This window comes from Embiotoca jacksoni, unplaced genomic scaffold (genome assembly GCF_022577435.1).
Source record: "Embiotoca jacksoni isolate LCO1_2020_lvr unplaced genomic scaffold, fEmbJac1.0.p SCAF_6, whole genome shotgun sequence".
Lineage (NCBI taxonomy): Eukaryota > Metazoa > Chordata > Actinopteri > Embiotocidae > Embiotoca > Embiotoca jacksoni.
The window spans coordinates 908,870-927,691 of NW_027185414.1; the positions used below are offsets into that span (position 1 = coordinate 908,870).

At 40.9% G+C, this 18,822-nt stretch overlaps 1 protein-coding gene and 1 long non-coding RNA gene across 3 annotated transcripts in view; one reads left to right on the plus strand and one right to left on the minus strand.

The window, feature by feature from the left end:
- The window catches only part of tshz3b (teashirt zinc finger homeobox 3b), a 38,016-nt gene extending 37,264 nt beyond the window's left edge, over positions 1 to 752 (minus strand). For both annotated transcript variants that reach the window (XM_069173929.1, XM_069173928.1), the window contains exon 1: positions 330 to 752. The gene's annotated coding sequence lies outside the window, so the exon portion shown is untranslated. The remainder of the gene's footprint in view (positions 1 to 329) is intronic.
- LOC138213078 (uncharacterized) lies at positions 700 to 17,832 on the plus strand. The gene is made up of 3 exons (XR_011179509.1): positions 700 to 1,145; positions 1,308 to 1,404; positions 17,344 to 17,832. It is a non-coding gene; the product is annotated as an uncharacterized lncRNA (long non-coding RNA).
- The last annotated feature ends 990 nt before the right edge of the window (positions 17,833 to 18,822 follow it).

Below are 18,822 nucleotides of genomic sequence, written 5' to 3' on the forward strand. Positions count from 1 at the left end.
TCCTGCGCCTCTTACGGTTCAACCTCTCCCCGTCTCTCTCTCACTCCCTCTCTCTATATCTCTCCCTCTCTCGCTGTCTTTAGTAACCCTCTCACTCTCTTTCTGACATTCACTGTCTAATTCTGGCCTCGTTTATTTCAAACGAGCAGGCTCATCAGACGCTCGTGCCCATGGTTGGAAATGTGCGTAATACCAGTAAAATGCCAAATGAAAAGAGGGGAGCAGACGTGGAGATTAATGGTAGCCTAACAAATACACATTTCCAGTATCATTTACATAAACACACAGGCTGACAGCGGGATCTGAACGGAAATGCACAGGCTACTTACTTTACGGGCTGATCCTCCGCCGCGCTTTCCATGAGGTTTTCGCTTTTCCTTCCCGGCAATCACGCACAATTCAAAGCCAAGAGGTATAGCAGCGGAAACATGCCTAAAACCATCTCATAAAAATCCATTCGCTGGCAAGTCCCGTCGGTGGTCAAAAAAGCCACATGCAGCTTTTTCAGTTTGTTAATTCTCTGGACCGACAGTGGAGGAGCAAAGAGGAGGAGGAGGAAGAGGAGAAGGAGGTGACGGTCGGGACTGGTCGCCCACACGCTGCCCTGCCTGGCGCGGCTACGTTATTTTGTCCAAGAGCGGTTTGAAAGATCTGCTGAGGGCAAGTCACTCAGTCAGTATGTATGCGCGTGCACGTGTGCGCGTGCACACGTGTTAGTGTAACGGCGTGTGTGTGTGTGTGTGTGTGTGTGTCTGCGTGTGCGTGAATCGATGAGATACGTGCTTGATTGGGTCTCCCTTGTTGTAATAATGTACTTGAGGAGGAGGAGGAAGAGGAGGAGGTGACGGGCTCAGGCTGCTCCCAATGCATGCAGGCTGGCTGGAGCGCACGATTCAGCCGAGCTCAAGCGCCTACTGCCAAACACTTTCTTGGCCACCGATGGTGCTTTTCTCCCTCTATTTCTTTACGTGACCTGATAGCGGCTATTTAAATCAGCCACGCAGCGAATCAGACGTGTGTCCCAACACTGAGCTCCGCTTTCCTTCTTGCGCCTCAAGTGACCGGAGAAGCGCAAAATCTTCACCAAGTGCTGTCCCTTTTATTGACGCTGGATGAGATGGAATAAAGAACTTATTTCTTCACAGGTAAGATGAAAATCTTCCTCAGTCGAGATTCAGGTTATTCAAATATTTTCTGGAGACGCAGTTGCTCCTTTCCTCACAGTCGTACACCTTACAGTGAGGAATAAAAGTTTTTTTGACTCAGCAGAGTTGAAGTGGATAAAAATATTCTCTTGCATTTTTCAGGCATTCCTCCGAGTGGGACGCGTGGCTTCGTGGCGGTGAAAACAATGGATACAAGATTCTTGTAAAGGCAACGGAAGAACAAGAGAGGGTAACAAGGGTGAGTTGCCAAAGGCTGTCTCTCTCTCTCTCTCTCTCCTCCTGTCTTCCTCTGAGCCAGATGTTGTGCTGCTGCGCCTCGTCTCTCACGCTCGTCAATAGCCAGAGAAACAGCTTTCTTCGTCGGATCCGCCGTGGGAGTCAGATCGACCCAGCCTTTCTGCCCGTATCGCTTTTCGAGTAAACCGGGGAGTGTGTCCGTTACTCCTCCGTTCACCGGTGCGTTGGAAGGATTGGTGATTGGTGACTCTCCGTAGATCGACAATGTTTTCGCCCTAATCTCGCCGCGACTGTGTGTGCCGCTCCACCACTGCATGCCGTTAGATCCGCCCAAGCATCTGTCCGTCTTACCATTGGCGCATCCATCAGTGTCACACACACACATACACTCACACACACACACACACACACACACACACACACACACACACACACACACACACTCACACAAACCGCCGTGCGCACGTTCCTTGCGATACTACAACACCCCTCCCACTCCACAATGTACACTCAAACATAACACTCATGCACACACACAACTCGCTCTCCGCTCCCTCTGACTGACACAGACACCTTCTTAAAGCCAAACAAAAGAAACGCGTTTTTATAAAAGGAATTTGAGTAATTATAAATGTATACAAGAATAGATGAAACAACTTGTGTCAGGTTGGTGAATACTTATACTTACATATACTACTTATGTGCCTACACGAAAGGTGTTTACCTGCTAAATTGTCCAGGTAAATAAGTGCATTTTGGTCAGTAACGATTCCCATCTAATGGTATGAGTTAAAAACCAATAAGGGCTCTTTCCAACTTATTTTAAGTAAAGTAAAAGCGGGTCTAAATTTTTTATTATGTATTATTTCATGTCGCAAACTGCATAATATATATATATATATATATATATATATATATATATATATATATATATATTTTTTTTTTTTTTTTTTTTTTTTTTTTTTTTAATCTCCTATAGCCTAGATACACTTTAGGTAGGACTACCGGACTACCGTGTATGTGTGAGTGTGCTCTGTGTGTGTGTGTGTGTGTGTGTGTGTGTGTGTGTGTGTGTGTGTGTGTTTTGCATCACACCTGAGAAAGCACTCGATTACGCCTTTTTTTTATTTTTTTTATGAAACTCTCTTTCACAAATCGTGGCGGAAAATGTTCTAAACTTGCCACAATGTGTTCCTTAATGGGGACGCACACAGACATGACCCAATAAGCACGTGTACCTAGCAGCACTATGTCTTCGAGGGAAGAGGGCGGGGGGGGGGGGGGAATTTATATCTGTCCAGACCAAACACTTGAATACAAAATGTTTTAGGAGAAAATAGCTATTTGTTGTCTTTAAAACTGCTCAATCTCACAACATAAAGTGCGTTACGCCGTTCTGTCGGTGGACTGAGTTTAAAAAAACGTACGGTTCGTTGTGTGGCTGATGCGTTTGGAGAGAGTGCACCCGATGTCCAATTTTCTGCCAGTTATTTTCACTTTTAACTTGCACTTGATAGTCTCCATAAAACTGTGGTGGCTTTGGAGTTTTACCACTTATGTTATCTTCAACCACCGAAATGCCATAAACTCATGACGCCAAAGTAGACCTAATGTTGATACCAACCGTCTACAAATATGACTTGTAAAAACAGCGGTGTTAAAATGAAACAACGTACAGACAAGATTATGTTTTTGTTTAAATCAGGGTGCTTTATTTATATTCCCTCTCTTTCAGTACCATTAATAAGGTGTGCGTATTTTTTACTTGGTCAATATCAATGATAAATGTTGTAACGAAATAAAAACAAATAAATGCTGTTTGTTTAAACCTGAAAAATCACTGTTTGAATCAGTTTTCAAAATTATATTTACGATTATTAAATATGTGTGTGTGTGTGTGTGTGTGTGTGTGTGTGTGTGTGTGTGTGTGTGTGTGTTCGTGTGTGTGAGAGAGGGAGAGAGAGAGAGAAAGAGAGAGGCTTGACGATGTTTACATAAAACTTTTTTTAAAGTACATACAGCACAAAGAAAAACGTTGAACTGTGTTTCAAAAAAGTAATTCAATATCAGTACAGCTGTGCGTCATTTTTAAAATCGATTAATATTCCCCCTCAAAGTCGTCAGCGCATCAAACTTGAATCGAAGTATATAGTTTACGAGACTTGCGGTGTAACTCGGCGTCAGATTTTGTTAATTCTTTTTGAAGAGAGTGACATTTTTAAAAAATAAACCAAATGAGCAAATCACCACAATTTAATTGGTTTACGTGGGCAAGAACACTACCTCAGAACTAAATAAATGCAGGTATTGTGCATACTTTCGGCCGGTGGATTAAACATCACAATATATCTACGTTCTTGTCTGGGGATGTGTCATGTTCTCACTGATATTAAAACTAATTTAATTTTGCTCTCTCCTCTTGTGTGGTTCACACTTGTGATTTTTAATTCGCACTGGCGAACATATTTACGAGAACAACATGCACCAAACAGCAAAATAAAACTGCACATCAGAGTTGTGTGGAATTACAGGACGTCGACTTTATAAAGGCAGAATCGTATATTTGAGCCACACACTGTATTTCGGACATGTGGAAAGTGTGTGTGCAAGTGATGAAAATGAAGTTAATCATGAACAGTTGTACCACTGATTCCACCAGCACCGGAACAGAGCATGAACGCATCAGTGAAAACACGCACATACGTCGGTCCAGTCTCCTAAAGGCTTTACGTTTTGTGTGTGTGTGTGTGTGTGTGTGTGTGTGTGTGTGTGTAGGGGAGGGGGTATGTGTCTGGTGTGCGTGCGCGTGTGAATGGTAAAATGGGGAAAGTGAAGGCAATCGGGACCTTGCTTCTGCCTCCTGCCGCTGCTGCCTTTGGGCACAAGCCGCTCCAAAAGTGTCTCCACGGACGCACGGCATCGAGCAGGGTTAGTCACTCACGACAGAGGGATGAGTCCAAATTCCTTTTATTATTGTTGTTATTCATTAACGAGCTGCCAAGCTCGAGTCGAACATGACTGAAGTTACGCGCAGATTTGATCTAAGCACGCGTCCATACACACACATATTCAGAGCGCTTTAAGGTGGCATTTCGAACTGCAACATATTTATCACATGGTTGTATTATGAGACACCGTCTTCACAGTAATATAAGCAGTAAATGCCAAACTTCCAATGCCATATTTTGTTAGCAGGGGGGATTTGTCACAGTCCACGTTAGGCTTTAGTTGGGGAGGGTTGATGATTTATCGCTCAACCCCGCCACTCTCTACAGCAACCGTAGTTTATTCATTTGTTCTGATTTTTTTCTTCCACAATGGGGACTTTGGCCTGGAGAGGCGGCGTTGCGCATTGCCTTCACGGCACACTGAATTCTAGTAGAGTGGATAAAGAGCCAAGAGGGACAGTCCGCACAGCAGTTTGGTAAAAACGCAGGAAATTTTTAAAAATAAAAAAGAGGGTTTGATATGCAGTAAACGCTATGTTCCCCAAAACCTAACTCACAACACCAGAATCCTTGTATCTGCTCTGCGTGGCCGCACATTTCAGGGTAAAAAGTAGGACAAAAGCTGATAAATATGAGGAAGCTTAACCAAATGAGTTTGCGCGTGGAGTTTCAATGGAAGTCTGCTCGAATTATATTCTTCTTCAAATCAAATCATTCACTATAATATTGAGTCTAAAAACTGTTTTCCTTAAAACACTTTTAAACATTTTGCTACAAATTCTCTGAAAATGTAAACGTTCTGTCAGTACCAAATGGTATTAAGTCAAACTAAACTTTTAAACACATTGTTTGTTGGGAAGAAAAAAAAAAATCTCGATCATAGTAGAAAAGCTGAAAGAAGAAGCCTCCTTTGAATCCCTACTTTTTTATCAGTTGATCTTTTTCCTCTCCACAACCTGCTTTTTGTCACCTTGTTTTTGATGTTCTTCGTCTCAGCCTGAGGCCTTGCCTGTGGCTGTTGGCCGATACCTCCTGCCTTGCCCCCCTCAATTTGAGAGAGACTGTTTTATAATGTAGTGTTAAGGTTTCGTCGACATCCCAATGACCTCCAAAACGAGCCTTCCCAAACACACCCAGTGGTGATGGTATTCACTATGAAAAAAAAAAAACACCAATTTGCATGGATAGAGGAAGAAGAAAAGGAGGCCAGGGTTAGACTCTCCTCAAACAACCTTAAAAGTTACACACTCTCACTAAAAACAAGACAACGCATTGACAAGAGGAGCTGAAAAAGATTGAGTGGATGCTCTCCCTCCCTCCCCCCCCCCCCCCCCTTGTCCTCCCTCCCTCCTCCCTCGTTGGGTGTGCTGCGGAGCTAGCAGGGTTGAGAGGGCAAGTGCTGACCAGCCCTCTTTCTTTCTCTGTCTGCTGTTACTAGGTCACCACACACTCATATACACACGCACACAACAGAGGCACACACACACACACACACACACACGCACACACACACCTCTCCTTGTGGTCAGTGTTGCCACCAGGGAGAGGGGTAATTTAAGCCCTCCTTGATGTAGCCTATTCATCACTGTCCCGTAGTCCATGCTTCAAAATTAAAGTCTGATCTACAAAGTTAGACTGAAATGAGATAAAAATTGGCAGAGGTCACAGAGGGCTGGGCCAGTCAAAACACAAAGCCATGCCTCAGCTGGGCCAATATAAGGAGCTGCTTTTATTATTTGTCTCTGTATTTTGTGGGTTAGTTGTTGCGGTTTTAGTTTTAGTTGGGTGGAAAAAAGTCAGACTAACTTATTGGGAAGCCTGGAGGGTTATTGCAAAAAAAAAGTTATGGGATTGGCCAGTAGACACGACTGATACTTCATTAGCATGGCCTTGTTTTGAAGCTACATATATATATATATATATATATATATCTGTCATCTGTGTAACTATTAGCCTAATAATAGTAATAGTAATAAGCCTAAAATAGTAATAAGCCAGCCTAAAATGCAACTATAGGACATTATACACGGGCATCTCTGTGAATATTCTGGTTAAACAGTGATAAAGACAAAAGTGGTTCAAAGACCCACCCTTAGGTATGAATGAATAACTTTTTTGTGTAAAGAAAAGACACATTATAGTCCATGATTGGTCTCAATTAGTCATAAAAATTAAAAAATAAAACACTGAGCCCAGTTTCATTTACTAATTTTATTAAAATACTTCAAACATGATTACAAATTTAGATGTCAGTTAAAGGCCGGTTTAAGATGTGTGGAAATAAAGTCAAATGTTATCAAAATATCTTCATGTCCCCATTGTTTGGTAGTGAAGTATCCACTGGTGTATGTGGAAAAATAACAACAATTTCCACAAAAGGATTTTATTTATTTTTTTAAATCTTCTGACCTTGTTAGAATGAATTGATAGAAATGGTGGTAATCCTTCCTGCCTACACAAACTGGTATTTGATCAGGTTGATGAAATGCTGCATTGACCGATAGCAGTGCAATGGCTGTAGATATCAGTTTTATGTTACACTGGCTATCCATGCGTTATTTGGAATCTGTTTAAAAAAGTACTATAGACATCAGTCACAGATACAGAGCACATGAAACTCAGTGCCAAATCAGTGCCTGATACCCGAACAAAAGGAATCTGTCTTTCAGACATTCTGAAACATGTTATCAGTTCGAACCTGGTTTGAAACATTTTTTTATAAAATTAGCAAAAGTCATCAAATAATTTTGAGTATGGTTTTAGAGCTGTTGGAGCTCTTTGCTCAGGGTTTCTGCAGGAGCCCAAACAGAGAATTATCATAAAAAATTCAGGGAAATGGAAATTAGCTTCCTTCATGCGGATTCTTAGATGAGGAGGATCAGGACGAAGAAGAAATGAGTAAATCAGACTGCAATCATGCATTTGTTTAAGTGTGTCTTGATATCCAAAAACAACTATGAACAATATTTGTCTTCCAGTTTCTTACAACAAGGTCAAGGATGGTCTTCGCCTTGTTCAATCAACTGACTTATATGACATTGCAGGACGATTCTTTAAGAAATGTGTTTTTTTTTTTTAAAGACATACCTTTAAGTCTGTTTTTGAGACATATTCTGTATTTACAGCAGGAGAGGAAGGATAAGCTTCTTTTTTTTTTTCTTTTTTTTTTAATTCCACTGCGTCTGTAAGTGAGAAGCACAATTGCGTTTTTAGTTGTACAAGTCATAAATTGTTAAGTAAATTCACAGATATTTTTAGAAGGAGTAGGTATTTCTGAGGAAATATTTGTGTCTAATGTCTGATGCAAAGTCTGATGAGTTACACTGTTTATCAGTGTACAGTGTGACGGCGCGCTGCTGAGTGAGTCACTGCTTCCTCCTTCCTGTGAATGTGTGTGTGTTTTATGTGGATGTGTGTGCGGAAACCACGCTGACAGCTGCAGCTCATTACAAGCACTATTACTGATGGGGACTGCTGGGGGAAATTCCTTCTTCCACAGAGCAACCCCCCCCCCCCCTCCTCTCCCCTGTTTACCACACACGCACACACAAACAGACACACAGGTCGAGCTTGTTCATAAACGAGAGCCGCAACATCTGTAAATGAAACAAAAATGGAACAAAAACCTTTGCTAAACATTTACTCCCGAGTGAAAAAGGAAGAAAGAGAAAGCTTCTGTAAAAAGACAGTGAAAACACCTTACATCCTCCCAGTTGCTGGAGAATGAAAGACATCCTGCGGGTGAAGTGTATACGTCTACATGTAGAATACATAAGTCGTGTAGGTAGGTGTGCACGTAAACACAGACACATCCACAGCCACAGGGTGAGCACTCAGGAGGAGATGAGATCACCAGGGCACTCTAAGCCTGGCTATATTGGCAAACAGCAGCGTCTCTCTTACTCTCACCCATACACACACATAGAGCCACAAAGTATACAGTGTCCAGTGACGTTAATGAGAGGGCTGAAAGCCAGACACACATGTGCTAGAGTCATTAGGGAAGACTTCATAGCTACACTTCAGGCCACTACACTCCATTACTGTACTTCATTGGGTACACTGCTCGAAAATAGTGGTTTCTCAAAGTCAGGTTCAGGGACCACCAGGGCTCCTTCTGGAACCGCAGGGAGTTCTTTACATAAAGGAAAACACCCATAACCTGTTGTTGTTTTTGTTATTTACTTGAAGCATGTTGCAACAGTAAGAGGATCACTTATTTAGTTTTTTTATTTAATATTTCACAGTCTTTAATTGCATGGCATGAAGGAACATTCAGATTTTTCTATCGGTCAGAGTCCAAGTTTTTAAGGTAAAATTTCAAAACAGAACTATTGATTTCTTGCTGATTAATTATTTCTCTGGAACTATTGGCACCCCCAGCACTATTCACTGTTCATGTAGTACTATTTTTACGTATACTTTTTGTAATAGGTGCAGATGAGCCCCTCTATTAATGTCAAATGTTGGTTTTAAATGTGTAGCTCAATTGAGAACTGTCTTAAAAAGTAGCATCATGAAAAAAAGAGAATACAAACAACCATAAATTGCATATGAAAATATAAAGACTGTACATGATACAGACCACAAGTGAAAAGTGAAAGTTGTATTTAAAAGTGCATTCATTTTCCAAATTCAAAGTTGAACTTTTATCAAAAAATGAAATTCACTTGATCAGACATCAAAAAGGAACAAAAGTTTCGGCTGACTTCAAAGTTGATTTGGAAGAATAAAGCTGTCATTATTCCATATTTTTCTTATAAACAAATTCCATGAAAAGATCAAAACCAACAATGTGTTCGTCTGTCTCTCATAGTGATGTCCATAATCATTCCCGTCATGGAGCTGGTTCATGTTTATTTGGCTCCTCATTCAGCACATTTTTGCGTTTATTTCTGCTTTATTCTCAGTCATCCTGTTAATCTATTGAAAGAAAGAAATGTTTGTAGCTGCAACCCTCCAGCTTTCTTCTTCTTCTTTTTCGTTTCTGTGCCATCCACAGGCTGGGTGCCATGTGGCACAGTGCTGCCTCTCCCAAAGAGCCCATTTAGCAAATTACATTAATTTGGGTTTGGGCTGAATGAAAGCACAATTTGAGTTTATTACAACATATCTAAAGTCATACATAACATGCCTGTTGTCTGATTTAATTTGATTTGAACGCAAATTTGAGATTTCTTGCTGGCTTTTACAAAGTGTACAACATGGCAGTAAATGCCTGTATCATCAGCATACAGACAGATACTGGAACATTGTTTTTTATTTGTAATTGTAACCTTAAGATTTGGCCATAAAAATAAAAATAATTCATCCATCCATCCAATTATCTATACCCGCTGTATCCTGAATAGGGTCACGGGGTGGCTGGAGCCCATTTCAGCCAACTTTTTGGCAGAGGCAGGGTACAACCTGGAATGGTCGGCAGTTCATCACGGGGCAAACACACAGAGAGCGAGACAGAAACAAACAACTATTCACACACTCATTCACACCTAGGGGCAATTCAAATCACCAATTAACTGACCATGCATATCTTTGGCTAGGAAACCTGGAAACCTAGGAAACCTACGCAGGCACAGGGAGAACATGCAAACTCCACACAGAGAGGCCCCAGCAAATACAAATAATACAAAATAATTCTGTCTACAAAGGTTTATTGCCACACTCTGCCTCTATCCTTTCATGTAGGGTATTAGACAGATAGAGTGATGGTCCACTCCATGCTGTAATGTATCTATTACATTAATCAGCCTTTTAAATTGGAACAGGCTGCTTTTATTAATTATGTTCAATGTGATGATGATAGGGCCTCTCCCAGACATCCCTGCCTTGTCGTTTGGACACACCAATCACTTCCACGGAGAAAGAAAGACAGTGGAGAGAAGTAAAGAGAGCGTCATTACAAGCAAATGAAAATAGAAAATGGGATGAAGCTAAAGGAAGCAAAGCCTTACGGGCAGCTCTGGATTTGAAATATAGTTACTGCAGAAAAATCAGCTGCTCCTCCCGTCTGCAAATATTATACCAATAGAGTAACAACATTTCATTTCAAAATTTCCTCCTGACAAATTCAACGTTCAATGTTACTTTTATTTCAATACAATTAATTCCACTCTAATAAGATGTGTGTGTGTGTGTGTGTGTGTGTGTGTGTGTGTGTGCATAAAATATTTGGCAGTAAAGAAGAACAGGATTTTAGCACTTTTTCACCACCAATTAGTGAACAATCAGACTGGATAGACTGTGTTACAAAACTATTACAACTTACACTGAGAACCCTCTGATAATGGGGATTGTTCTTTAAGCTTTACCACAAACTCCATTCACACCAGTTGTTTTGGGGTAAATTTCACAGACTGATAGACCTACGTCATATTGAATCTGTCCATCTAAATGGCCAGGAACAAAAAACATTCTCATTCTTGTATTGTTTTATTTATATGCTTATTTTTTTTTCATTTGGGTGAAGAGCCCCTTTTGATGAATTTGACCACCATGAGGTACCGTTAGTACCCAAAGGACACTAATATACCTCAAACATGTAGGCCTAAGCACAGCAGTGGCAGACATTAAAAATATTATTAAGTTACTTTTTTTTTATACTTAATATACTTACAGGCATCGTCCATTATGTAGTGTTTTCTTTAGCATATACAACATTCCTAATGTAGTTAATTAAATAAATAAGCTACTGTATGAGCTTACCAAATACCACGACTGCAAACACTGATTTATTTTATATCCAAGCAGCAAAACTGAACAGTTCCTTTAAACAAATCCCCTTTGACACATCAGAAAAAAATATTTGGACGTTTGCTGACAATAAAGTCAGAGCGACAACTGGAATCGTTCTGAGCATAACCACTTTGTTCTGCAGTGAAGAAAAAAATATTTAGGTGAATAAGGCGACCATAGAATCACAATAACATGCCAGGCAGTAGTTCACAAGAGCTGGTATTAACAGGAGCTGAGTCAGGTCAGGTTGCATTGAGTGTATGGGTTTGTGGTGCTAAACGATCTCAGCAACAAGCAGGTCAAACTTTTTATCATGCAGTAGCACTTGAATGAATTTGAAACTTAGCTGTTATAGTGGTTCACTATGTATTGGCTAGGTAACATAAGAAGGAGGTGGGCGAGTTCCAGCGCTACCAAAATAATTGGCATAACAGATATTTTCATAATTTTTTCCGCAAGCACCAACTACATCCACCAGTATAAGCAAGGTTTTGTTTCCCCTTTTTATTGTCTGAGCGACCATACTCGACCCTCTGTTGAACCCCTTTTTAGAAAGGGCTGTACTCTGATATCTCACCAAAAGCTTTTGTTGGTCGTGTTTTCAAAACCAACAGAGCAGATGTCTTAAACTATTAAAATAAAATTCAAATTGCAAAAAAAAAAAAAATCACAGTTTCCCTTAAACATTGAGCCCACCTGTAACCCGACTGGTATTGTCAAAACTGAGACCTGAATCCAGCCCAAGACCCGAGGCCTTACCAGATGAATACAACATAACTACATGGAATCCACTTTGTCTCTTATCCGTTTGTAGCAAACAGGAAATGTGCACGACATTAACACCAGTGGCCAGTAGAGTCAGGGGCGGAAAAAGAGAAATTTAGCAATAGATTACATTTGAAAACCATACAAGAATAACACAGCAGATGTCAATGCCTGGAATGGTATTTTACAGTGCTGAAGATTAGCATGAGGTTGCAGAAACTCAGGAGTCTAATGCAGTATATTTGAGGATGTACAGTATGGTAAGTGTGTGGGGAACACTCCACACTGGATACAAATCATGAGCCGATACTCAAGTCACGTCAGCCCAAAGGCACTTCAGCGGCACCCGGTGTTTATCTTATTGTGACATTCTCCTTGCTATTATGCTGAAGCTTGCCTCCTGCACCCACTGCTGCCCTGTACAAGATACCTGCTAAATAGAAGGAGAGATGGATTAGTTTAATTTTGGTGGAGAGAGAGGAATAGATAGGTAACATTGCACATTTGTTATCTGTGACAATGCTGACGCTGTTTCACTTACGAGGGGTCCTGAAGTGACACGGTGTTGTTTTATTCTGCATACATATGTCAACCCATCTCAGTGTGAAGACATATGCATGTGTGTGTGTGTGTGTAGGGTGTGTGTGTGTGTTTGTCTTTTATATGAGGTTTAGTTTTTAGTTTTGAACTCATAGGTCGTGGAAAGGTTTGAGGTTAGTATTTAAATATGTAAAATTCAATGAATGCAACATTTTTGTTCAAATACAGGTAATTTGCATTGGTACATTTGTGGTATTCTGTTTATTATCAGCATAATAAGGAGATATTTATTTTAAAAGTATGTGCAAAGAGTTAATGACCAATGCAAAGTGTTCATTCATCCAAGAGTATTTGGAAAAAAAATGATCACTATCAGTTTATTTTGTATTTTTACTGTTATCATCATGGAACATCATTTTTTGGAGGCAATTCAAAATGCTTCATCAAGTTTAAATGATGAAAAAGTTAATGCTAATTTCAAAGACGAGTTGATTTGTTCAATGTTAATCCAAAACCGCACTAAGTCTGGCTCAAGTGTTCTCTCTGAAGGAGAGTTCACAATATTCAACTATTAACAACCCAACTCCAAAACAACAACAACAGATGATTACCCTGCTTCATTGCCCGGACGATGAGTATGACATTTATGTAAATCATAAGCTATGACCTATGCAGACAGTGCTCAACACCACCATCATTAAAACATTAAATCAGTCGGCGTCTTAAGGGAGAATTATGTTTGTTCTACCAATGATCCAGAGAGTAGAATAATCTATGACAAGGTGTGCCGAAGCTGTCGGCCACACACTTCGGTAAGATACATAACTTTGGGTATCCTTCTATTTGTCACCCATCGTCTAAATTTAGCAAATCAAATTAGATGAACATTAACAATTTATAGGAGACAGAACTGAGTAGGAGTTACGGTATGTAATACAATTCTCCCTATAATAAATACGATACAATGAAGCCATTAGAGAAATATCCATCAGTTAAAATACACTTCAGAATTTTACACACCTGAACCGTGTGTGCGTAATTCTCATGTCCATACCTCCCTCCGAACATAAACTCACTCTGACCCCACGTTGAACTGATATCCATATGCTTGTCCGTGCCTCTGCTCTCACAATAAATGGGACACTGTGTTAAATGCAGGCACCCCAGGGTGCAGCGGCCACAGTTTCTCCCTTACAGACTGGCAGTCAGGTGCCGCTTGGCCCCGAGAAGATGTTAGCTGACATGACATCCACGTTGGAGTCGTGTCCGCTCCACAACTGCTCCATGCCTGTCTGAATTAGCGCTTCACTGCCGGGGCTGAAATGGCCAGCGATCTGCCGTACCTCGGGGGAAGCGAGGAGAGGTCAATATGCTCAAATGATTTTCCACTTCTGCAGAGAGCGAGTAGTCCTGGCTTTAGGATATTTAGTGACATGGGGGATTGTTTTCTGCCATGATTTTTCTAATGTGACTGCTACTTCTCAAACGCTGAGATGTGGAGTTTTATCTGCGCCAGTGATGACTGATGGTCGTGAAAATCGTAAGCACTGTCCTCGACAGTAAACAGATGCTGACCAGCAGATCACCATGATCGGGCCTCCGAGGTTTTGGTCTCGCACGGGGATGTACTGTGTGTACCGCGAAGGGTGTGTGTTTGTGTGTGTAGTCCAAAGGAGATTGTAAAGGCTTTCGTTCTGAACTGTCAACCTCCCAGAGAGGATCAAGTGCTAAGCTGGGGACTCAGGAGCTCAGTGCCTGGTGTGTATGTGTGTGTATGTGTGTGTGTGTGTGTGTGTGTGTGTGTGTGCGTTTGTGTCCACGAGCCCACACTTGTGGTTTTAGGGACCGAAGAAGTGATATATCCTTTTATCTGTTACCGTGGGTGACCACAAGCCTGACTGCAGTTGCCCCGTATAACTAAATCCGCACACTGAAAGGATGGATCAGTGTATGTGTGTGTTTTGGGATGGTTAAAGGTGCACCGGCGTGCAGGGCCGTTCTCCTACGGGAGAAGCACAGAGGTGAAAGGTCAAACACACATGTGGGGGGTCAGTGAGCAGCCTGGCAAGCGGAACGGAAACCTCATGCGCGAACACACGTGTCCGTTACCGTGTGTGTGTGTGTGTGTGTGTGTGTGTGTGTGTGTGTGTGTGTGTGAGGCAAATGAAAATAGACTTGAAAGAAGTTAACCATTAACCATAGAATCAGACCAACTGTATGTGTGTATGTTCAATGGAACACAGTTACTTTCGCAGAGGATCCCTTCTCATTGTATAATTCTATTAGTACTTAAATATGGCCGACATGTCAGACAATAACTTGTCGAAAGTTTTTTTTCGTGTACTACCTTACTGCCCCTCATGTAAAGCGTCATCAAAACTGTGATCTGTATTACTGAATATTCTACATTACATAGGGTTGCCGATAACTTTCTTAAACACATTGTTTTTACTTGATATGATTAGACTGATTATAACTTTTCAAAATAATAAATACGACCTAAACTAGTGTAAACAAATCACAGAATGGTGATGGTGAGTGTTACTTGTGTCTCCTAATCCCATTGACACAAAGGAAGGTTATCGTATTTTGAAATTGAATTTCAGGCATCGGAGTGGCTGGATGAAGATGAAAGGCCGATACAGTACAGGCTAATACAGTGGTTCTCGGCTCACCTTGCTTGTGACCTCTTCATACTAAGCAACATGTACTTGAAAAGCATCATCTCATGCCTTCGAATTGTGAACAGTTGAATTGAAACATGCTTTTTGCGATAAACAGAATATCATGTGGGACCTCTTTTGCTACTTATTTTTTATTTCAGTTATCATTTCTTGACGCATTGCACTCAGCATGAGGGTCAACACCTTTACAGTGGTTGTTGACCCTGATGCTTAGAATTACAGGGTCAATGCATTTTAAAAATACACTAATGGATGTAGTTTTCACAGAGTGTTCTCACAGCCAATAGCAACTGGTTTTAGAGTTTTTCTGTTTTACAGTGTGCGGTGTTCAAGTCAAAATGACCTGCATAAAAAATTCCCAAATGAAAAACACAAACTATATTTCTTCATGATTATGAAACTCACCGGTCTTATTTTCTCTAAAATAAATACATAAAATGAATAATAATATAAATAAAAGTAAAACAGAACATATTATCTTAAATATTCACTATGTTCCACTTAATTATATCCATTCATCATCTACTGCTGACTGGGGCAATTTGAGGGGATTGAGTTCATTTTTGTAATTTCAGTAGCAGGCGGGTGAATTTTTTTCATTATGTATTGGAAATATCTTATCACACTCAGAAGTGTTGGGTAATATTGGGCATGATGCATCAGCAGCCTGGGGTAAGAACTTCTTAAGATAACAGTTGGAGGAACAAAAAAATATGACGTTCACTAGATTGTTTACATTGATGGAATGATTGGTGACCAGGAAAACCATAAGTCACAGAATATACTGAATCATGATAGAAAGAAATAATTCTTGAAAGTGTTCACATGCTTGACCAACAAATTTGATATTAATAGAACACAAAGTTGTTGCCATGACAGTACATGATGCTTCAAACACAGATGTTACTGTAAATAAGTTGCAAATTCAAAAACATGGATACTTTATCTTCAACCCAAACGAACAGCAATTCTATACAATCACCACAGTCAGTCAGTGGACACCCAAGATTAATGTCACTAATTAAGAATTCAAACAAACCTTATTCACAATCTCCCCTTTTGGTTCCTGATGTTAATAATGGCCAAAAATATTTGTTTTGACAGTACAAGTTTACCTTTGAGTTTTAGATATCAAATGTCATCACTTTATCATTGTATCTGATGAGATCTTTGTGTGACACTTTTTAATCACTAACGTATGAATTCTTGAGTTTGACTTTGACAATCAAACTCCAATCAGTTCATTCTGGAGCCCAAGTGAGTGCTAGTGTGAAATTTAAAGAAAGTCCCTTTAAGCTTTCTTGAGATATCACGTTCATATTAAAGAGGTGTATGTGAAGTCACTGTGACCTTGAACTTTTGACCACCAAACTCAGTTCATTCTTCAGTCCAAATCAACGTTTGTGTCAGATCTGAGTAAATTCCCACAAAATATTCTTGAGATACTGTGTTCACATGAAGGGGATGGATGCACGGACACACAGTGAACCCCAAAACGTAACGCCATGGCATTCAACTTTTGTTTTGATTTAAAATATCAATCAATTATGTCTTCGTTCAACTTGACCAAGTGGTAACCGAAATAAATGCGATGTACATGTAAGAATTGCTGCGGATTTGAAATGTATTTGCCGCTGTATATGTATTATTTGTGTTTTTGTTCCCATGAAGGAAAAAGACTCAGTTTTACAGAATAAAGCACGTGAAAATGTTTTGTGTATTTCACACAATCTTACACTGCTGATGCTAGTCATATTCTTGATACTGTATTAGTAACTGAGTGGACACGGCTACATGTTTTATCATTACCCTAATAAACCCCTCTCTCTCTCTCTCCTTTCATATCTTTTCTCTATTTATAAAACACACCAAGCTCACTCCGTCAACCGACGCAGTAGCCACAGAAGCACGACTTTCATTTACACATTTGGGATGAGGTGATTCTGCAGGAACATAGAGACGTACAGCCGACGTGATTCTGCCGCTCCTAACGTACTACACCGTGGCTTATGCTGTTGTAACGGGAGGCGCTGCATGTTAGATGGCGGGGTGGGGGGGAGGTGGGGGGGTGGGTGGGGGGGGGTGGGGGGGGGGTCAGGCTACCTGACAATGCAGGGAGAAATGTGTTAAAAGCCAAACCGTGTTTGTCGTCATGTTTTCACAGTTACGATTTAAACTACAACAAGACTTGGTGTTACTGGAAGGACAGAAGGACGACTCAGTGTTTCGTGGTCACAATCTCATCTCTGCTTCTTCTATGTTTGGCAGGTCGGTGCAGAGATTTGCAAGATCATTGATGCAGCGTATTTGACCTCAACCGGAACCGTCAAGCTGCTAGGGTGTGAGAGACCGTACAAACACACACACACACACACACACACACACACACACACACACACACACACACACACACACACACAGACGCGCACACACACACACACACACACACACACACACACACACACACACACACACACACACACACACACACACACTCACACTAAGATACAAAGAGACACATTACTCTTTGCTAAGTAGAAGTTTCACTCATCTGTTAATGTCATCGCTCACTACTCCGCCTTCACATCACCGATCAGTAAGTCTTACTCACACACACACACACACACACACGCGCGCGCACACGCACACGCACACACACACACACACACAAGCACACACACACGCACATACACACACACACACACACACACACACACACACACACACACACACACACACACACACACACACACACACCTCTCTCCACATCAGCCATCAGTTTGTCCAAGAGACACATAAATGTACATCTTCACATTCACGCAGAAAACTTTTTTACATCACACGTCAGATTACCCCAGATTCACACACACTCGCGCACACATGAATCATCACACATCAGTTATATCTTTTAGGCTGAAGGAAGGGGGAGGGGGTGGATGGCAGCAGGAGGGGTTGACAGGGGAGAGGAGGAAGTACACAGGAAGTACATTAGTTATCACTCCCCTGTCTTCTCCACCTTTTCACTTCTTATTACCACCCGACGTGTCAGACCTTGGCCGAGCTACTTCTCCTTCTCATCCCACCCCTTTCCTTTTCTCTTTCTGTCTCTCTCTTTCTCACACACATCCCTTTAAAACTGACTTCCGTGCTCCACTTTAATGTCGGACACTTGGATCTAGATGACACTTGGCAAGCCGCAGAAGCCGCAAGACAACTGGATGAAATATTTAAATGAAATATGGCAGGGGAATAAGAGGTGAAGTGAGGAAGGGGAATAAATGATGGAGAGAAAAGAATACAATACAGAGGATGAGGGAGACAATATTCAGACGGTGAGACAAATTTGAAGAATTTCTTGTCTTGGCTAAGGAAGGGCCAGCTGACAAGAAGTGCAGGTGAATTGGTTTTCACCTAAATGTAGCCTGAAGGGATACAATATATACCACTATAGTATGAGATCACGTCACTCTGTCTTGGAATCATCAGCAAGTCTTAATGTGTCAAAGTGGAATCAGCAGCTCAGCGACTTAAAGGAGGTATAGAATCATGAAATCATGTTTTAGATGTTTTAGAGACTTTAGAATTAGGTTATGACAGATTTTTTTTGTCAACAAGAGTAAAAGTCTATGTAGCCATCCAATTGACTCTGAGATGGCACTAAATGCTAATGCTAACATGCTCATGTTTTGTAGGCATGGAGTTTACTACATCATCTTTGTTTAATGTGTTAGCATGTTGCGACTTAAG